General features: G+C 36.5%; 1 long non-coding RNA gene across 2 annotated transcripts; it reads left to right on the top strand.

Moving 5' to 3' along the window:
- The first annotated feature begins 4,786 nt into the window (after positions 1–4,786).
- Positions 4,787–8,122, top strand: LOC116015355. Of its 2 annotated transcripts, none has more exons than XR_004097608.1 (6): positions 4,787–4,952; positions 5,028–5,227; positions 5,464–5,604; positions 6,485–6,574; positions 6,664–6,787; positions 7,678–8,122. It is a non-coding gene; the product is annotated as an uncharacterized LOC116015355 (long non-coding RNA). The 2 variants fall into 2 exon arrangements; XR_004097609.1 differs by having other exon boundaries at positions 5,448–5,604.
- The last annotated feature ends 8,810 nt before the right edge of the window (positions 8,123–16,932 follow it).

Below are 16,932 nucleotides of genomic sequence, written 5' to 3'. Positions count from 1 at the left end.
ATGTATTACTTGTACCATTACGGCATTACAAGTAAGGTAACACTTGTGTGAGACCGTCTTACGGGTCTCAATCCGTGAGACGAGTCGGATCTTTGATTAATAGGTCAATTTTATTTTTTATTTTTTATTTTATTATTAATGGGTATGGTCTTTGACCTCATTATTCAAAGATTCGACCCGTCTCACGGATCGACAAATTATTGTGTGGACCATGAATACAAAGTACATTTTTATTATACTAAAAGTACATTATTTTTGTATTGAAGGTACATTATTTCATAGTATATGTAAAATAATGTACTTTCAGTACTTAAATAATGTATCCTAAAATAATGTAGTTTACGTACAAAAATAATGTACTTTTAGTATATTAAAAATGTTCTTTTTATTTATGATCTATACAACTATGTGGACCATGGTCCATACAATAATAATTGCACGGATTGAGACCCGCGAGACAGTCTCACACAAGTTTTTACCTTACAAATGTGATTTATCAAAAACACCTAATAATCAAACATGAAATACGAGCCAAATTGCAATAGAGCTTCATTGTTCCATTGTTCAAAAGATGAATGATTACTTGATTAGAGATACATGCTAATCAATAAGGCATTTTACCCTATATTTCGCAATGTGAACAAAATGCCATGAATTTCAGCCGACGTGTTTCTTCAATAAGGCAATCAATCAAGCTTAACTTTCTAGAACCCCACTCTTGGAGTCCATGTGATATATATGATGAAACACTACTAGAAAAGACAGTTATCAACTACATTTATTGAGACAAATTTATGTGGGCCATACATCAAAACGACGTTGTTTTGATTAACGAAAACAGACGATTGAAACGGTTTGCGTTCCGTGTCATTCACTTTTAGTTTATATACACTGCAGTTACATTTCAACATAGCTGCAGTTATATTTCAACACAACTATAGTTTCTTTTCGATATAACTGCAGTTTCATTCGACATTATACACTCAAATATGTGAAATTGTTATTCAGTTTTCTGTCAACACAACTACAGTTTCTTTTATAATACGGTGCAGTTTCCTTTCAACACAACTACAATATCATTTCGATATAACTACAGTTTCATGGGACAATATACACCCAAAAAATGTGAAACTGTTATTCAGTTTCATTTTATATACACTGCAGTTTCCTTTCAACACAACTACAGTTACATTTTGATATAACTACAGTTTCATTTAATAATATAAAAACAAATGTGAGACAGTATCTTTTGAGATGAACTGTAGTATCCTTTACGGAATTCCGTCGTAACCGTTTCTTTTACTAATGAAACGGCGATAATTTGTGACCATGGTCCATAATGCATTGTGTATAACAACCCATTTATTGATGAACTAACAGCTATTTAAAAATTCTGACGGACGCACCAAAAAATAATATTTATTTTAACGACTTATCAACCATTGTATTTAACAATTTAATTTTGTTACAATTGTCTGACTTATTTCATTTATACATCTTCGTATAATGGGAATGGGAATGGGTTGGTGCACCAATCTCCAACAATCAATATTTGTTATTTTGGTCAAAATTGTTAGTATACGCTTACAAAAAATTGCTCTTTTATATGATCCTTCCAAAGGAAGAACCCGCACCCATTTCCATCCTACACACCTCAACTAGGGAAAAAAAAAACCCAAAATTTTTTAAGAAAACCCTAGCTTTACTATTACAACAATTGAAAACCAAAATTCATTCAAAAGTTCACAAAATCCGTACCTTCCATCTTTGACACCCGAAGAATTTCTTTCTCGACTCTCTACTTGTGCAAATAGGAACTTTCAACCCACAATTACAATACACACTAGGTTCATACTCCATGTTTACTCCCACTCGTAATGAATTCGAGGAAGATGCATGACATACCTCTACGCTGCGTGCTTCGTCGGAGAATAGTTGTTAGAAGGAGGAAATGCTTCTGTCTGCTTGGAACGTCCGTCGGAGCTTTGAATCGAAGAACACTGCGAAATGGGCAAGGGGAAATGACATTAATACTGAAAATAAGGAGGAAAATATCATTTAATTTCCACATCACATTATTACCGGCGCCAAGTCAGCAATGATACTGGGAAACTTGCAAAAAAGGCTAGGCGGAAAAAAATTACGATTTGTACATCGAATAGTCACGTTTGAAAGAACATGGTGCGGCATGAAGAATCGCTTATGGTTCATGGTGCGGGATGACACTTTAGCCTTTAAATAAAATAGTTATCATAACATACATACACAACTAAAAAATTTCTTATTTTCAACGAAAATTTGCAATAAAACATATTCCATTGTAACTTTGTACTGGAATTTGCAATGTTTTGCATTCCATTGCAATTATGAAATATAATTTATAACGAAATGAAAATTCAGTTGCAATCGTGGTGCAAAACATAGAAAGGCTGTTAAAATTTGGTGAGAAGTACTTTTGCAATGGATGTAAAAGTGGTTGCAAATTTTATTTCTTATTTTTCTAAAAACTAATTCATTTGCAATGAAAAAAATTATTTGCAAATATAACATTGCGATAGATATTTGCAACGAAGTTGATTTACAATTATAAATTTACTAATAATTTGGAATATATAGAGAATTGCAATGAAGTGAACTCGCATGCAAACTTGGCACAATGAATTAAAACAATCAAATTTGTGAGCGAATTATTGCACTGACTTCATTTTGGTCTAGGATATATATATCTATATATATATATATTGGGGTTCAAATTCCATCGCCAAAACAACTAACCAAACCCTACTGAGAAATCGCTAAAGGTCTGGTGACGGAGAGGGCTCCGCGGCCAGAAATCGCCAAAGGCAAGAGGAAAGGGAGAGATCGAAGTGATTCTAGGGTGAAGAAATTTGTTGAGAAAATAGATGTGCTTCAATCTTATATATGAACTTAGAGAGGAGCGGGAGCTTCAATCTTAGATCTAATCTGGTTTTGCGAGGTGTGATCAGGAATAAGATAAATTTGTAAGATCTCAATTACCCATTAGAAATCTTCCAATGGGATTTCCGTTTTCTTACTTAATTATGTTCTCATTAGTTATTCGTTTAGTTGGACTATATAATTGGAACCAATGATGTAAGATACATTTGGAAACTTCAATAATCATGCATTGAGAGATAACTTTACATCACATTGAAAGTTTGGAATCATGATTTCTTCATAGATTAAAGGAATTTTTCTATATTTTGATTTAAATTTTTTTTATTTATTATTTCTTTTGTTTTTGGCTCCATATTTATATGCTAAATTCTTAGTATTTAAAATTCTGATGAACCTTAGGATGAGACCTTGTTCTTAATTATTTTTTTTGAATCAATACAATTGTTTATGTTTTGATTCAATCGGGTTCTTTAATTTATTGTTACGTTCTTGAATAATTAATTGCTAGCTTGTTAATTCTTGTTTTGATGCATGTAATTAATTGTGATAGATTAATTGCTAGCTTGTTAATTCTTGTTTTGATGCATGTAATTAATTGTGATAGGAATATCATTGTCGCGTATGTTTAGATCACTACATGATTGAAATAAAGAAATGACATGGAACCCTAGAGATAGGATGACATCAATTCTCTGTGTTCAAGTCAAATCTTCAACAACTCATAAAGCTTTGATACAATCGTTGAGAGTTTTAATTGAGAAGATATTCTAATTAATTAATATATAATTAGTTGTTAATATAATACTCTTAATAAAGATATTAGCATAAATTAGTAAGTCTCAAGAATATGCAATTCTTTTGGGCATTTATTTGTTGTGGTCAATGAGGTTCTAGGGAGATTTATAGGTTCAAGTATCCTTTATTTATTCATTAGTACGTTGATTTGTTTAATTTTACTTTTGATTTTCCTTGCTTGTCTTAATTATTGATTAGTTACGTTTTATTTAATTAATTGATTTTTCATCATATATTTGGGACTAAATAATAAAATAACAGTTAATACTAATAGTTATTATAATCTCTGTAAGATACAATACTCATTACTTAATTATCTATACTAAAGAAAAAGATAAGTGCACTTGCTTAGACGATTTTGTACAGTTGCTAAATTAGATATAAATATATTTATATGCCAAAAAACAGAGAATTAATGAATAAACAGTCAATTTTCAAAGGGTAGTTATGAAATGAATAATGGTTGGTATTCTTCTTCCACATTATTAGTCAAATTAAAGGATGGCAGAACTTTTTTTTTTTTTTGTATAAATAAGAGGACATTCTTTTCCATATTACATTCAAAAAGACTTCCTATCAAATCAAATATATGAAAGAGTCAAGTCTCTTATTATTATTTTTTATTAATAAAATTTTGTGGGTTCTTTTATTAATATAATTTAATTTAATGAATAATAAATAATATTAATAATTTATTTGTTGCAAAAAAAAAAAATTGCAGCGAAATTTGTAATAAAATATTTATTATTTCCTTATCAACCTATTAAAGTACAAAGAGTTAATATTATCTCCACTGAAAGTCACACGGCTGGAAAATGCTGATTTTCCGACTTCCTTTTCGACGACCCAAAATTTGGTCGCAAAAAGCGATTTTTTTTTCATTTTCCCGTCGAAAAATTGTGTTGGTCAGAAAGTGGTCGACAATTCCGACCAAAATAGTGGTCGGAAACTTTTCAGCTGTTTAAATTTTAAAATTAGTCTTTTTACCCGACCACCTTTGGTGGTCGGAATTTACTTATATATATAATGCTATAGATACTTAGGAAAAAAAATAAAAAGATAGGTTCCCTAGTCCTAGTCAGACTCCATTGCCGCTGCACGCTGCTCAGACTCCGTCGCCGCTGCACGCTGCTCAGACTCCGTCGGCTTTCTCGTTGCAATATCCTCGCTGTTTGCTTGTTTTTCGTCGTCGTCGTCGTCATAGCTGTTTCTCATCGCCCGTGCCTTATCTACTATAGGTTAGTTCTATTCCTAATTCCATTTTTCTCTAAGTCTGAAACCCTAATCCTAAATCCCTATTTGCATTTATCAAGAGAATATCAGCATAAAAGGGGATTGAGGCTGCAGAAAATGGATTATCAACGGCGCAGAAGGGAATTGAAGCTGCTGATGAAGAGAGTGAAACGGCGGTGAGCTTCAGATCATTAGCACAAGCTAGCGCTGGTGAGCTTCGGCGGTGATCCTCTTATTCTTGGATTTCTCCTAAGCTGCAATCAATTTCTTAAAACCACAGGTACAATTCTCTTGAAACTCAAATGCACTTTGAATAGTTCATCTCTCTGCAGGTTAGATTAATATCTTTAGTGTTATATTTTATACTTTGGATTGAGAAATTGAGACTTGTCCTGTTACTCTATCCTAAGGATTCTGCATTGTTTTTTAGACAGTTTTCCTTGAGATTTTCTATGTTTCCTTGATCAATAAAAGGGAAATGGCTCAATTGGTGTCATTAGCATGTTATTTTCTTAGATATCGGCCTAGCTTGTGCACCAAATATTCCCCATTATGCAATAAGGAAATAAAGCAGTTGGTATAATGAAGGCGGGCTAGACCTTTGGATGTCTCCTTGGCCTCGCTACTGGTCTTTGTGTTGCCGCATTTAACCGCAGGGTTAGTTCAGAATTTTAATTTTAATTTTAATTTTTGAACTGTTTTTTCTGCTGAATTTAGATTATTGTTTGATTTAGTTGTGCTCAATTGTGAAAACATCATCTTTTCTGCTAGAGTTCTAGAAATTTGGTTGATTTAGAGCTGCTATTTTTCTTGAAAGTGTGTGTCTGTGTTTTTTTTTTTAATAATCCAATTGGCTGATGTGTTTCTGGTTATAATTGTATTGTTTAAAAAAAAAAAAAAAAAAAAAAAAAAAGAAAAAAAGAGAGAGACAATTATTACTCCCCTATTATAAATAGTAAAAAACAATCATCATCATAGTTTAAAAGTTGGTTCCTTTATTATTTAGAAAAATGCTACACATTCATACTTTTACTAGAAACAACCATACCACATAAGCACAAAGATTTAAAAAAAAAAANTAAAATTTTACCTGATACACCTATATGGTGCAATGTAAAGTGGGGGAGAATTTGCAAACACTGAGATGCTGCTCCCCACTTGAACATGCACTTTAAGTTTTGGATTGCTTGTCAAATTGAAATCCAAGTATGCCTCAACATATGCAAGTAAGTTGGGAGATCTGAGAATTGTGCCAGAGATAATATCTGCTTTCTGAAATAAAATGAACAAAATCACAGTTTTACATACTATGGTTGTTTATTTAGTGTCTGCAAATTAATATGTAACATGTTTTGTAGTTATTTAACAGTGCATCCAAAATCATTTGTTCATTTGGTTATGTCACTTATGTGCTAGTGCTAATCATCCCCAATCAATTACTTGCTTCTTCATCCTTAAACTTTTTTCCTTTTGCTTTTTGCTATGATTTGTGGTCAGTTGAGTCCTAATTTAAAGGTACTCATGTATTTGATTGTAGATGATGGACAAACCCAAAGACAACACCTTCTTCAACTGCGCTGGCTGCTGGTTGTGCTGCAATACATAAACCATCTGAACTAGCTTCAATGTGAGTCTATATCCTCTTAATTTTATTGTTATCTAGTGTTGTCATACTATTTTGGTTTTACCTTATAATAATATATCTGTCAATTTCAGTACATGTTTGGAGTTGGGTGAAGTGTGTAAAGAGGTTGGCCTTCCTCCTGGTGCCCTTAACATTCTAACAGGGTTGGGACAAGAAGCAAGTGCTCCTTTGGTGTCTCATCCTCATGTTGACAAGGTGGGCTGCTTTTGGATTTTCTCATTTCATTAGTGTATATTTATCATTGTTTCCATTGACTTGACATTTTATTATACCATGATTGTGGGGCTTAATTCTTTTAATCTTTTTGCAATAATGCATAGATTGCATTTACAGGCAGTAATGCCACATGGCTTAAAATCATGACTGCTGCAGCCCAGCTTGTCAATGTGTTGAAGTTTCATTTAGTATGCTTATATGCTTTAAACACAGAATTTAAATTTATTTATATGCTTAGATGCTTTAAACACAAAATTTAAATTTCGGTAGCACCTGTACTTAGATGCTTAGATGCTTTAAAGAATTTATTTATATGCAACTAACACTGGTGAATAAAATCTACAAATATTGTTTGCAATTGTGATTGGCTTATGTAAAATTGTAAATTTAAATTTGGCAATTGCTGCTGCTGTTGAATGTGTTGAGTATTAATTCTTCTTAGGGGACAATGATATCAAGCAGGTGATTTAGGAATTCGAAAAGGGTATTTTAGAGGAACATTGTTGTAGGTCGGCTCTCTGATGGGCATTTGTAGTAAGGATTCTTTTCTATGGTTGAAAACCTTTGCACCCTTTCTATTCCCCCTACTGTTTTCACCTTCCTCCAGGGTATTTCTAATTTCTTTGTTTTCATAACAAAGAAATAACTACTTCTACAGACCTTATTGCAATGTAAGCCTTGTATACTGGTTCCCTGATTTAGGGTAATAAAGCTATTTACTGTTTTGATCTCTCAGTAATGTCATCCACCATTCAAACTTTTAGGCCTGTAGTCATTTAGCATGTGGTTGAATTGGCAGTGGTGGGCATAGTGTATTGCTTGTAGTCTGTGGATCTATTATGAAGCTATTTCTTGTTTTATTTTTTCAGGAAACTGTGACCAACTTGAAGCAAACACAACCTCAAGAGGCTATGATACACAGGAAATCCAACATTGGGTCATCAACTTCACATTCATCTTGCAAAGCTCGAATTAAGCAATTAGAGGAGCAAAATCAAGTGATGCAACAGCAGCAACAAGATATGCATGAGGAAAATCGGAGGATCCGTGATATCGTTCAGAAAATGGAAGCAACACTTGCCCACTTTAGTGCAAATCTTGGTAGTCTTGATCAAGATCCAAACAAAAATAGCTCCAATGATGATACACTAGCCCCCTCTAGTCAAGATTAGATAGCATATTATTTAAATGATTTGAAAATTTGTTTTGGATGGTGAAACATAGCTACAAACAATAGCTGTATTTTTTATTGTGAAGCAACTGCTACACTTTGGATTTAAATGATTCTAATGTTTGATTCCCTTCAATTGTTAATATTGTAGTGTTGAATTTAAAATTGTAGTGTTGAATTTAAAAATGTGGTGTTCAAATTTGTATTATTATAACAGGGTTTTTAGGATATTTGACAATTTTACATGCAGTATGATTTATGTTAGTAAATACTACCGACCACCATGGTGGTCGGTAATTCAAATTTTAAATTTTCTTAGTGAATCTTACCGACCACCGGTGGACGGTAATTCCGACCAATTGCCGACCACCAGTGGTAGGAAATAGTTCTCTTTACCCGACGATTTCCATCTATGTTTCCGACGTCCTAAAAAAGATGTCGGTAATTCCGACCACCTTGACTAGTGGTTGGTAATACCGAGGGCTTTTTTTCCGAACCCATAAAGTGGTCGGAAATTGTATTTCCGACTGGAAATTGCCCTTTTCCGACCACTTTTTGGTGGTCGGAAAAATGAATATTTCCAGCTGTGTCAAACCCATAACCTCCTGTATGAGAGAGTTACTTGGTGTCACTGAACCACAAAGTTCTTGGCATATTACTTTTTATATAATAATCATTGAAAATTACAATAGAGTTCTTGGTGTTTTGTTTGTTTGTTTTGTTTTGTTTTGTTTTGTTTTTTTTTTTTGGTTTTGTTTTTGCATTGAATTAATTATGAGAAAATTGTTGCAAAATAGCTACAAAGTTTACAACGAAATTCCTAGCATTGCAAGGCGTTGTAAATGTTGGAACGGAAAAGAAACATTCCGTTGCAACATTAATTCATCGCAACTTTTGCAATAGGTATCACATTCCATTACCAATTAACGAGAGTTTTTTTTCTTTAAAACAAAATTTTTGTTTTGTTGTAATTTTGTTGCAAATCATGATTTGCAATGAAATTTAGGCGATTTGTAATTGAATTTTTTTTTTTGTTGCAAATCTTTTTTTTTTTAAATGATGAAGCTATCAATTGAAAATGGATTCATAAATGAAATTTACAAAAATCAAAATACATGTGAAAGTCAATAATAATTTTGTACATGTTTGGTTAGCGATAAAATCTTGTGTGAGACTGTCTCACAGAAAAAGATTCGTGAGACGGGTTGGGTTGTAGACAACTGGGTGAGATGCTCAATGAATGTACTTTGTAAGTGTCATAATTTCAGTTATAAGTATTACAATAATTATCATTAGTAACAATCAATTTTTACCCTAAATAATATCACAATTTCATATATAAGTATTATAAAATCTATCATAAGTAAAGGTTTATTTTTTTTAAATCCAAATTGGTATTAAATTTTCTACAATAAGTATTACACTTTCTTTCGTAAGTAACAATTCACATAAATGTATTACAAATTTACATTAGAATTACACTTTGTAAGTATCACAATTTCAATTATAAGTATTATTATATTTATCATTAGTAACAAGCATTTACCCTAAATTGTATCACAATTTCATATATAAATATTACAATATCTAATATAAGTAACAATTTATTTATTTCAAATTGGTATTAAATCTTTTGTAATAAATATTATGAATTTTATCATAATTAAGTAACAAGCAACTATTCTAGATTCGACCCGTCTCACAAATTAAAATCCGTGAGACAGTCTCACACAAGTGTAACTCATTGTCAGGAACATGGGTCTTGTATAAGGAACCCATGGTTCAGTAAAAATAATGAAAAACTTTATTACAATCTTTAGGTGTGTAAAACATATTATCCTAAAAGTTTCTGATTTTCCTTACAAGCAACAAGGGTGATCATACTAGATACAATAAGATGTCAAATTTCTTAGGTTGCTATTATGAAAAATTCACCATGGGAGTAACTTGAGGTTTTTAGTAGAGTTAATATTTTGTTCCTTGACTATTGAGTATTGCTTAATTTAGTCCTTGACTTTGAAAATTTTCCAATGTGATTCGCCCACCAAAATGGTCCTTGACTATAGTGGTTTTTCTCAATTTCGTCCTAAACGACTTTTGTGACCCAATATAGTCCCAGACTTGTGTGTTTTTGCTTAGTTTAGTCCTCCGTTTACATTTTCATTCATTTGCTGTTAAATCCAAGGGTATTTTTGTAATTGCAATAATCTCTCCTTTAAGAGAGAAGGAAATAGCTTCACAACTCCATGGCCAATAGTCTATAATCTCGTTATGCGTACGGCTTGGTAACTGAATGAAACGAGATGATGCCAAACAGAGTGAGTGATAGCAAACAAAGCACATGAAAGAAATTATATCTTTTTCTATGGCATAACAATTTCGCCTGATCTAAGAGCGCGATAACATATTCAAACCAATGAACACACGCAAATAGAGGACAAAGCTTCGACCATTAAAAACTGCACTTTTAGTTTGAAGAAACATGTATTCTTCTAAGTAGTTTTATCACTTAAATATTGACAAAGCTTGACCATGGGACAGAAATGGATGGAAGTACTATTAGTGATGTAAACATTATTTAAATAAAATTAAAAAAAAAACCTGAAGAAGATATAGTTTTTTTTTTTTAGGTAGTAGAAGAAGATAGCCTCAGCAGCCATTCTCGTCCATTTGTTTCCCATTTTAGCATGGAGCTCAATATACAATAGGCTTCTTTTGGAGTGAATACACCTTTCTTTAAATTCAGTTCCAAGTGATTCGCCCACCTTAAATGACAGCTTTTACCACAACGAGCTAGGTCCCGTATGTTTCTGCACAGCATTCTAGTTTCCCTCTCCGTGTATTGTTACATATATATTCCATTAACTGTGGAGCTCTAACCATCTTTACTCACAATTTTTTTTCTGCAAATCCTCATAAACATTGGCCATAGAGTTTTGAAGCTTTTTCCTTCTCTCTCAAAGGAGGGATTATTGCAATTACACAAATATCCTTGAATTTAACATCAAATGGATGGAAACATAAACAGAGGACTATATTGAACAAAAACACACAAGTCTGGGACTATATTGGGTCACAAAAGTCGTTTAGGATGAAATTGAGAAAAATCACTATAGTCGAGGACCATTTTGAGTATTAACTCAATTGAAATTGGTCCTTTGTTACAAAATCTATCCAAAGATTGTTAAATTGAATGGTAAAATAGTCAATCCATCTTGATTTGGTGCAGCTATCGTATCTAAAAGCCATGAGCTCAGAAGAACATATAACCTTGAAGAAATAATTATCACTAATGGAGATCAGGTAGGATTAGAAGTAAGAAGAAGAGGAGTTGTTTTCGAAGGCTTCGGTGCATTTGTCGCCATGGATGAAGCAGATAAAGTTGAGGGGAGTGGCATTTGCCAGGGACAGAGGCAAAAGAACGGCGTACAACCGAGGAAACCTGTACATTGAGTTGTACTATAACCCCACTTGTTACTTTGATGAGTACATGAGGAGCGTTGTTTGGTTGTACTATGCTACTAGGAAATGCAAGCTTGGTGGCTATAGTGGTGTCCCTGATTTGCATAGTTTCTTTGATGTCTTTGCTTCTAATGTTATTCAATATTTGGGACTTAAAATCAGAAAGCATACATCATCAAAAAAATTTTAATTTGAGTTTTTTCTCTCCTTTTTTCGTGGAAAGTGTCTTTAGGGTTTCTTTTGTCTGAAGGTTTTCTTTTTTCTTTCCGGCGGGTTTTTCTTTGGCTCGTTTCCTATTATGGAGAAGGGCAGTATGAGTGGTTTGGCTGAGGTTTGTGAAGTTCTCACCATTATTGACGATGATGAATGGAGGTATAGTTGAGGCTGACTATATTATCAAGCTGGTCTATGATTTCCGATTTGCTGTAGTTGGGAGAAAGGTGATTAGCCGTCCGGTCAAGTTTTTCGTCTTCCTTGATGTGATGGCTACGGCTTAGCGCTTGGAGAAAGGGGTGCATATTCGTGAGCTTGGAAATCATCGGTTTCTTTTCACTTTTTATTAGGAGCGGGATATTTCCCAAGTGGTGGATGACGGACCCTAGTCTTTTGAGCAAAGCTTTGTGGTGATGAAGCGGCTTTCTAAGGGGGATAATCCGATGGAGGTTGGTTTGGATGATTCTGCTTTCTAGATGCAGGTTCATAATTTACCAGTGGGATTTATGTCCAAGAAGGTGGCTATTTTAGTAGCAAACTCCTTTAGAAAGTATCAGTGTGTCGATCCTAGGAACTTTGAAGGAGGCCGAAAGATGTTTCGACAGGTTATGGTTATCCTTAATATTTTGAAACCTTTGAAACCTCAGTTGAAAATGAAAAAGCCAGGTGGGGAATGGTTTTGGGCTGATCTTCGCTGCGAAAGGTTACCTTCTTTTTCTTCTAATGTGGGATAATCGGCCATGGGGATCGTTTCTGTTCGCGTGGGCTAGAGAAGGTTACGTTGGGGGCTAAGAAACCTTTTGGATCCTGGCTTAGTGCAGGCGGTCGGAGGGGCACGTTAGCGCCGGTAAATTGGTGGCTTGTTCTGGATCCTACGGCGGTGACAGTTTCACCAGTGATCGATGAAACGGGTCCTGTAACTGTTACTCATGATGATGCATTAATATCGAAATTAGGGATGGATAATGCCATTAATTCCATGATTACTGAGGGAGGTGGTGGGAGGAGTGGGGGTATTAATTATGGGGGGGGGGGAAATGTAGTCAAGGAGGGAGGGAGTGGGGTGGCTCTTAATGACGTTCTTGAGGGAGATGAGGATGAGGGTGTGGTCTTTATGGATCCCAAGCCTCGCCGAATAGCGAGTGTTGGTAATGACGTGGATGGTTTGGTTAATAGCATTTCTCCAATGGTTATCGAGAAGCATTCTTCTGGTGATGAGGTGGGCTTTAGTTTCCACGCCCACCGGGCCCAATAAGTTGCTTGAGTTGGAATTGCCGTGGGTTGGGGAACCCAATGGAAGTTCAATATTTGTTGGGCTTGGTTAGTCAGTACAAGCCTGATGTGTTGCTTTTGTGTGAGACTATGAGTGGTTCTAGTAGGATGAAGGGGATTCGGGTTAAGTTGAAATATGAAAATTGTTTTGTTATCGATGCGGTTGGGCGTTGTGGAGGTTTGGCCCTATTATGGAATGGTGGGTTGAACGTGGAGGTGGTGGGCTACTCCAATCATTATATTGATACGAACGTTCGATGGGCATGGCGGTTGACTGCTTACTACGGGCATCTGGATAGACGACGCCGACGGGAGTCCTAGGAGCTACTTAGGTATTTGTCTGCCCTTAACTCATTGCCTTGTACTATACTAGGGGATTTCAATGATATCATATGGGGTTATGAAAAGAAGGGGAAGGGTTCCCCATCCTCCTTGGCTTTTGCAAGGGTTTAGGGGAGTTGTGTGTGAGAGTGGGTTGGTGAACTTGGAGTTTGAGGGCTTCTAGTTTACTTGGAAAAGGGGTAGGGGCACGTCTAATTGGGTTCAGGAAAAATTGGACCGTATTCTAGTTTCTCGGAAGTGGCATGATCTATTTCCATTGGCGAAGGGTAGGTCTATTGAGGGGGGAAGCAGTGATCATATGCCTTTGCTATTGATCATAGACGAGGGTAGTAGAGTGAGGGTGCGGAGGAGGCGTCGTTATGAGAATGCTTGGGGTAGGAATTCTGCATGTCGGGAGGTTGCCGTGGGCGCCTGGAATGCTTCAACTGGGACAGGCATTGTTCGTAGGTTGGAGGAGTGTGGTTGAAGGGTTTTGGTGTGGGGGTCTCGATTAGACAGAGCAGAGAAGGAGGAGGTGCGTCTGTGTAAAGATCGATTAGGGCATTTGGGGAGTAGGAGGGATGCTGAGGGTGTGTGGAGGTTTGGTGAGACTCATAGTCGCTACATCTCTTTATTGCAAAATCAAAGTGACAAATGGAAGCAAAGAACCAAAGAGTTATGGTATACCAATGTTGACTAGAATTCTAGATTCTTTCATCATTCTGTGAATCGAAGGAGGATGCAAAATACGATACACTAGTTGCGGGGAACAAACGGTGATTTGGTGACGGATGATGGGCATATGGGACACTAGTTGCGGGGAACAAACGGTGATTTGGTGACGGATGATGGGCATATGGGTGCGATTATCATTCGGTATTTTACTGATTTGTTTTTATCGCATAAGGGTAGTGCATCGTCAGTTTTGGAGTGCTTGGAGCGTCATATCACTACTGAGCATAATGCTACCTTGATTCGGCCTGTGGCCGAAGCCGAGTTCAAGATGACTGTTTTTTTCATATATCCGGATAAGTCTCTAGGCCCTAAAGGTTTATTTCCAGCTTTCTATCAACCACTGGGAGATTCTTAGGGATGAGGTAGTTTCATTTTGCCGAGACTTTGTTATATCTGGTTGTTTACTTGTCCATGTAAATGATACTCATATCGTTTTAATCCCAAAAATAAACTCCCCTACTATGATGTCTGAGTTCCTCCCTATTTCATTTTTGTAACGTCATTTACTGTATTTTAGCTAATAGAATGAGGGGGGTAATGAGTTCATTGATTTCTTATGCTCAAAGTGTCTTCATCCCGGGTAGATCCATTGCTCATAACATCTTGATTGCTTTTGAATCTGCCCATACTTTAAATAGGCAAACCGGAAGTCAGGGAGGGTTCGGGGCTCTGAAGGTCGATATGAGTAAAGCTTATGATTGGGTAGAGTGTGGTTTTATGGGGGAAGTTATGTTGGGTTTAGGGTTTTGTGAGCGGTGGGTGGATTTGATGAGGGAGTATGTGTCTACAGTCCAATATAGAGTCTTGATGGATGGGAAGGAGTGGGGCCCTATTGATCCGGGTAGAGGGTTGAAACAAGGGGATCCTCTTTCTCCATATTTGTTTCTTATTGTTGCTGAGAGTCTTAGTGCAATGCTTCTTGTTCAGGAGAGAGTCGAGGCCTTACATGGTCTTCGGGTAGCTAGAGAGGCGCTTGTTATTTCCCATCTATTTTTCGTTGACGATTGTTTGTCTCTTTTTTTTTTTTTGGGCAAACAATCTTGAGGAACGAGTTATTAAGGAGGTCTTAAAGGAATATGGGGAGGCGAGTGGTCAGCAAGTTAATTTTGAGAAGACCTCTATAGTTTTTTGTCGGAATGTGCACTCGAAGGATAAGGCGGCTGTTTGTGAGGGAAGTATTTGGGTTTACCAGGGTATGTGCGTCGTAGAAAGAGGAAAATTCTTGGTTTCATCCAGGATAGAATGAATGCAAGAATTTCGAGTTGGTGAAACCGGTTTTTGTCAAGAGCGGGGAGAGATGTTCTACTAAAAACTGTGCTTCAAAGTATTCCCAATTATGTCATGCATGTGTTCTTACTTCCTAAGGGGTTGTGTGAGGAGATTGAGAGGCTTATGAATTCCTATTGGTGGGGGTGTGATAGTCAGGGCGGTAAAGGAATTTGGTGGTGTGTGTGGGGGGGATTTATGTAAGCCTAAGGGGCATGGGGGGTGGGTTTTCGTTCGATGCGTGAGATGAACTTAGCCATGTTGGGAAAACAGAGATGGAAATTCTTAACAAATCCTGACGCGCTTGTTACTCAAGTTTTTAAGGCCCTTTATTTTCCCAACTACACTTTTCTTGAGGCGGGAGTGGGTTCAAATCCTTCCTTTGTTTGGTCTAGTATCCGGGCGACCCAAGGGGTTTTGAGGGAGGGGGTGAGGTGGAGAATCGGGGATGGACATACTGTGAGGGTGTCGGGAGACCCGTGGCTACCTGATAATGAAAATCCTTTTGTTGTTTCTCCTGAGATCCCTTATTTAAACAATCCCCGAGTTCATTAACTATTATGCCCTGATCGTAGGTGTTGGGACTATGAAGTTTTGAAGGATCTTTTTGTCAAAGGGATGTCAATCTAATTATGAGTTTGCCTTCCAATTTTGAGAATGCTCCTGATTCTTTGTACTGGGATGGGGAGGGGAATGAGATTTACAGTGTGCGAAGTGCATATAGGGTGGCAAAGGGGGTGGTTCGGGATGTGAGGAAGGTAGGATGGACGGGGTTGTGAAAACTAAATATTCCTCTTAAGGTTAAGTGTTTTTTCTGGACTCTTTGCTCTATGCGCCTCCCTACAAAAGATGCATGATGTGTGCGGCGAGTACCATGTGATCAATTATTCTTAATGTGTGGTGTGGCAAATGAAACTATATTACTCATTTATTTGCAAACTTCTCTTTTGTTCATAATTGTTGGTGTGTGCTTAATGCATCTTGGCGTTTGACTTATGTGGATTCTTTTCATGCGTGGTTGGAGGAGATGTTGGATGTTTTGCCGGTGCATATGCTCGAAAAGTTATAATGGTGTGCTGGGCTTTGTGGGAAAATAGGAATTCAATGCTCTGGACGAATCAATGCAGGGATCCCCATACTATCATTCAACATGCTATCATTTATGTCCAAAACTGGCAGCAGGTGAATGGCGGTGTGCGTGGCAGTATGGCAGTATGGCTCCATCTGGGCAGCATTGTAATGACTTAGTTGACTTGCAACCTCCGCCGCATGGGTATTAGAAAATGAATATAGATGTTGCTATGGATACTCGACGACGGCAGTGCGGTTTGGTTGGGTAATCTGGGATGAGACAGGAAGAGTCGTGGGTTTTCTCATGTCCAAACTGGAGGGGCTTTACTCGGTTAAGGAGGCAGAGGCCATGGGTGCTCGCGAGGCTCTTAGTTGGTTGAAGCGGAAAGAGTGGCAAAATGTGGTCCTTGAAATTGATGCCCAAGTGGTAACTAATGTAGTTAGCTCTGGTGTGGATTTAACACCTTTTGGGGTTAGTATACAAGATATTCGTCGTTCTTTGCAAGACTTATCAAATGTTACTTTCCAATTTGTTAAGCGTAGTGGTAATATGGTAGCTCATACTGTAGCTTTTAATGCTTTATGTAATACCGCGGGGGGGGGGGGGGGGGGG

Source organism: Ipomoea triloba, chromosome 4 (genome assembly GCF_003576645.1).
Source record: "Ipomoea triloba cultivar NCNSP0323 chromosome 4, ASM357664v1".
Lineage (NCBI taxonomy): Eukaryota > Viridiplantae > Streptophyta > Magnoliopsida > Solanales > Convolvulaceae > Ipomoea > Ipomoea triloba.
This window is presented reverse-complemented; position numbering and strand designations above follow the sequence as displayed.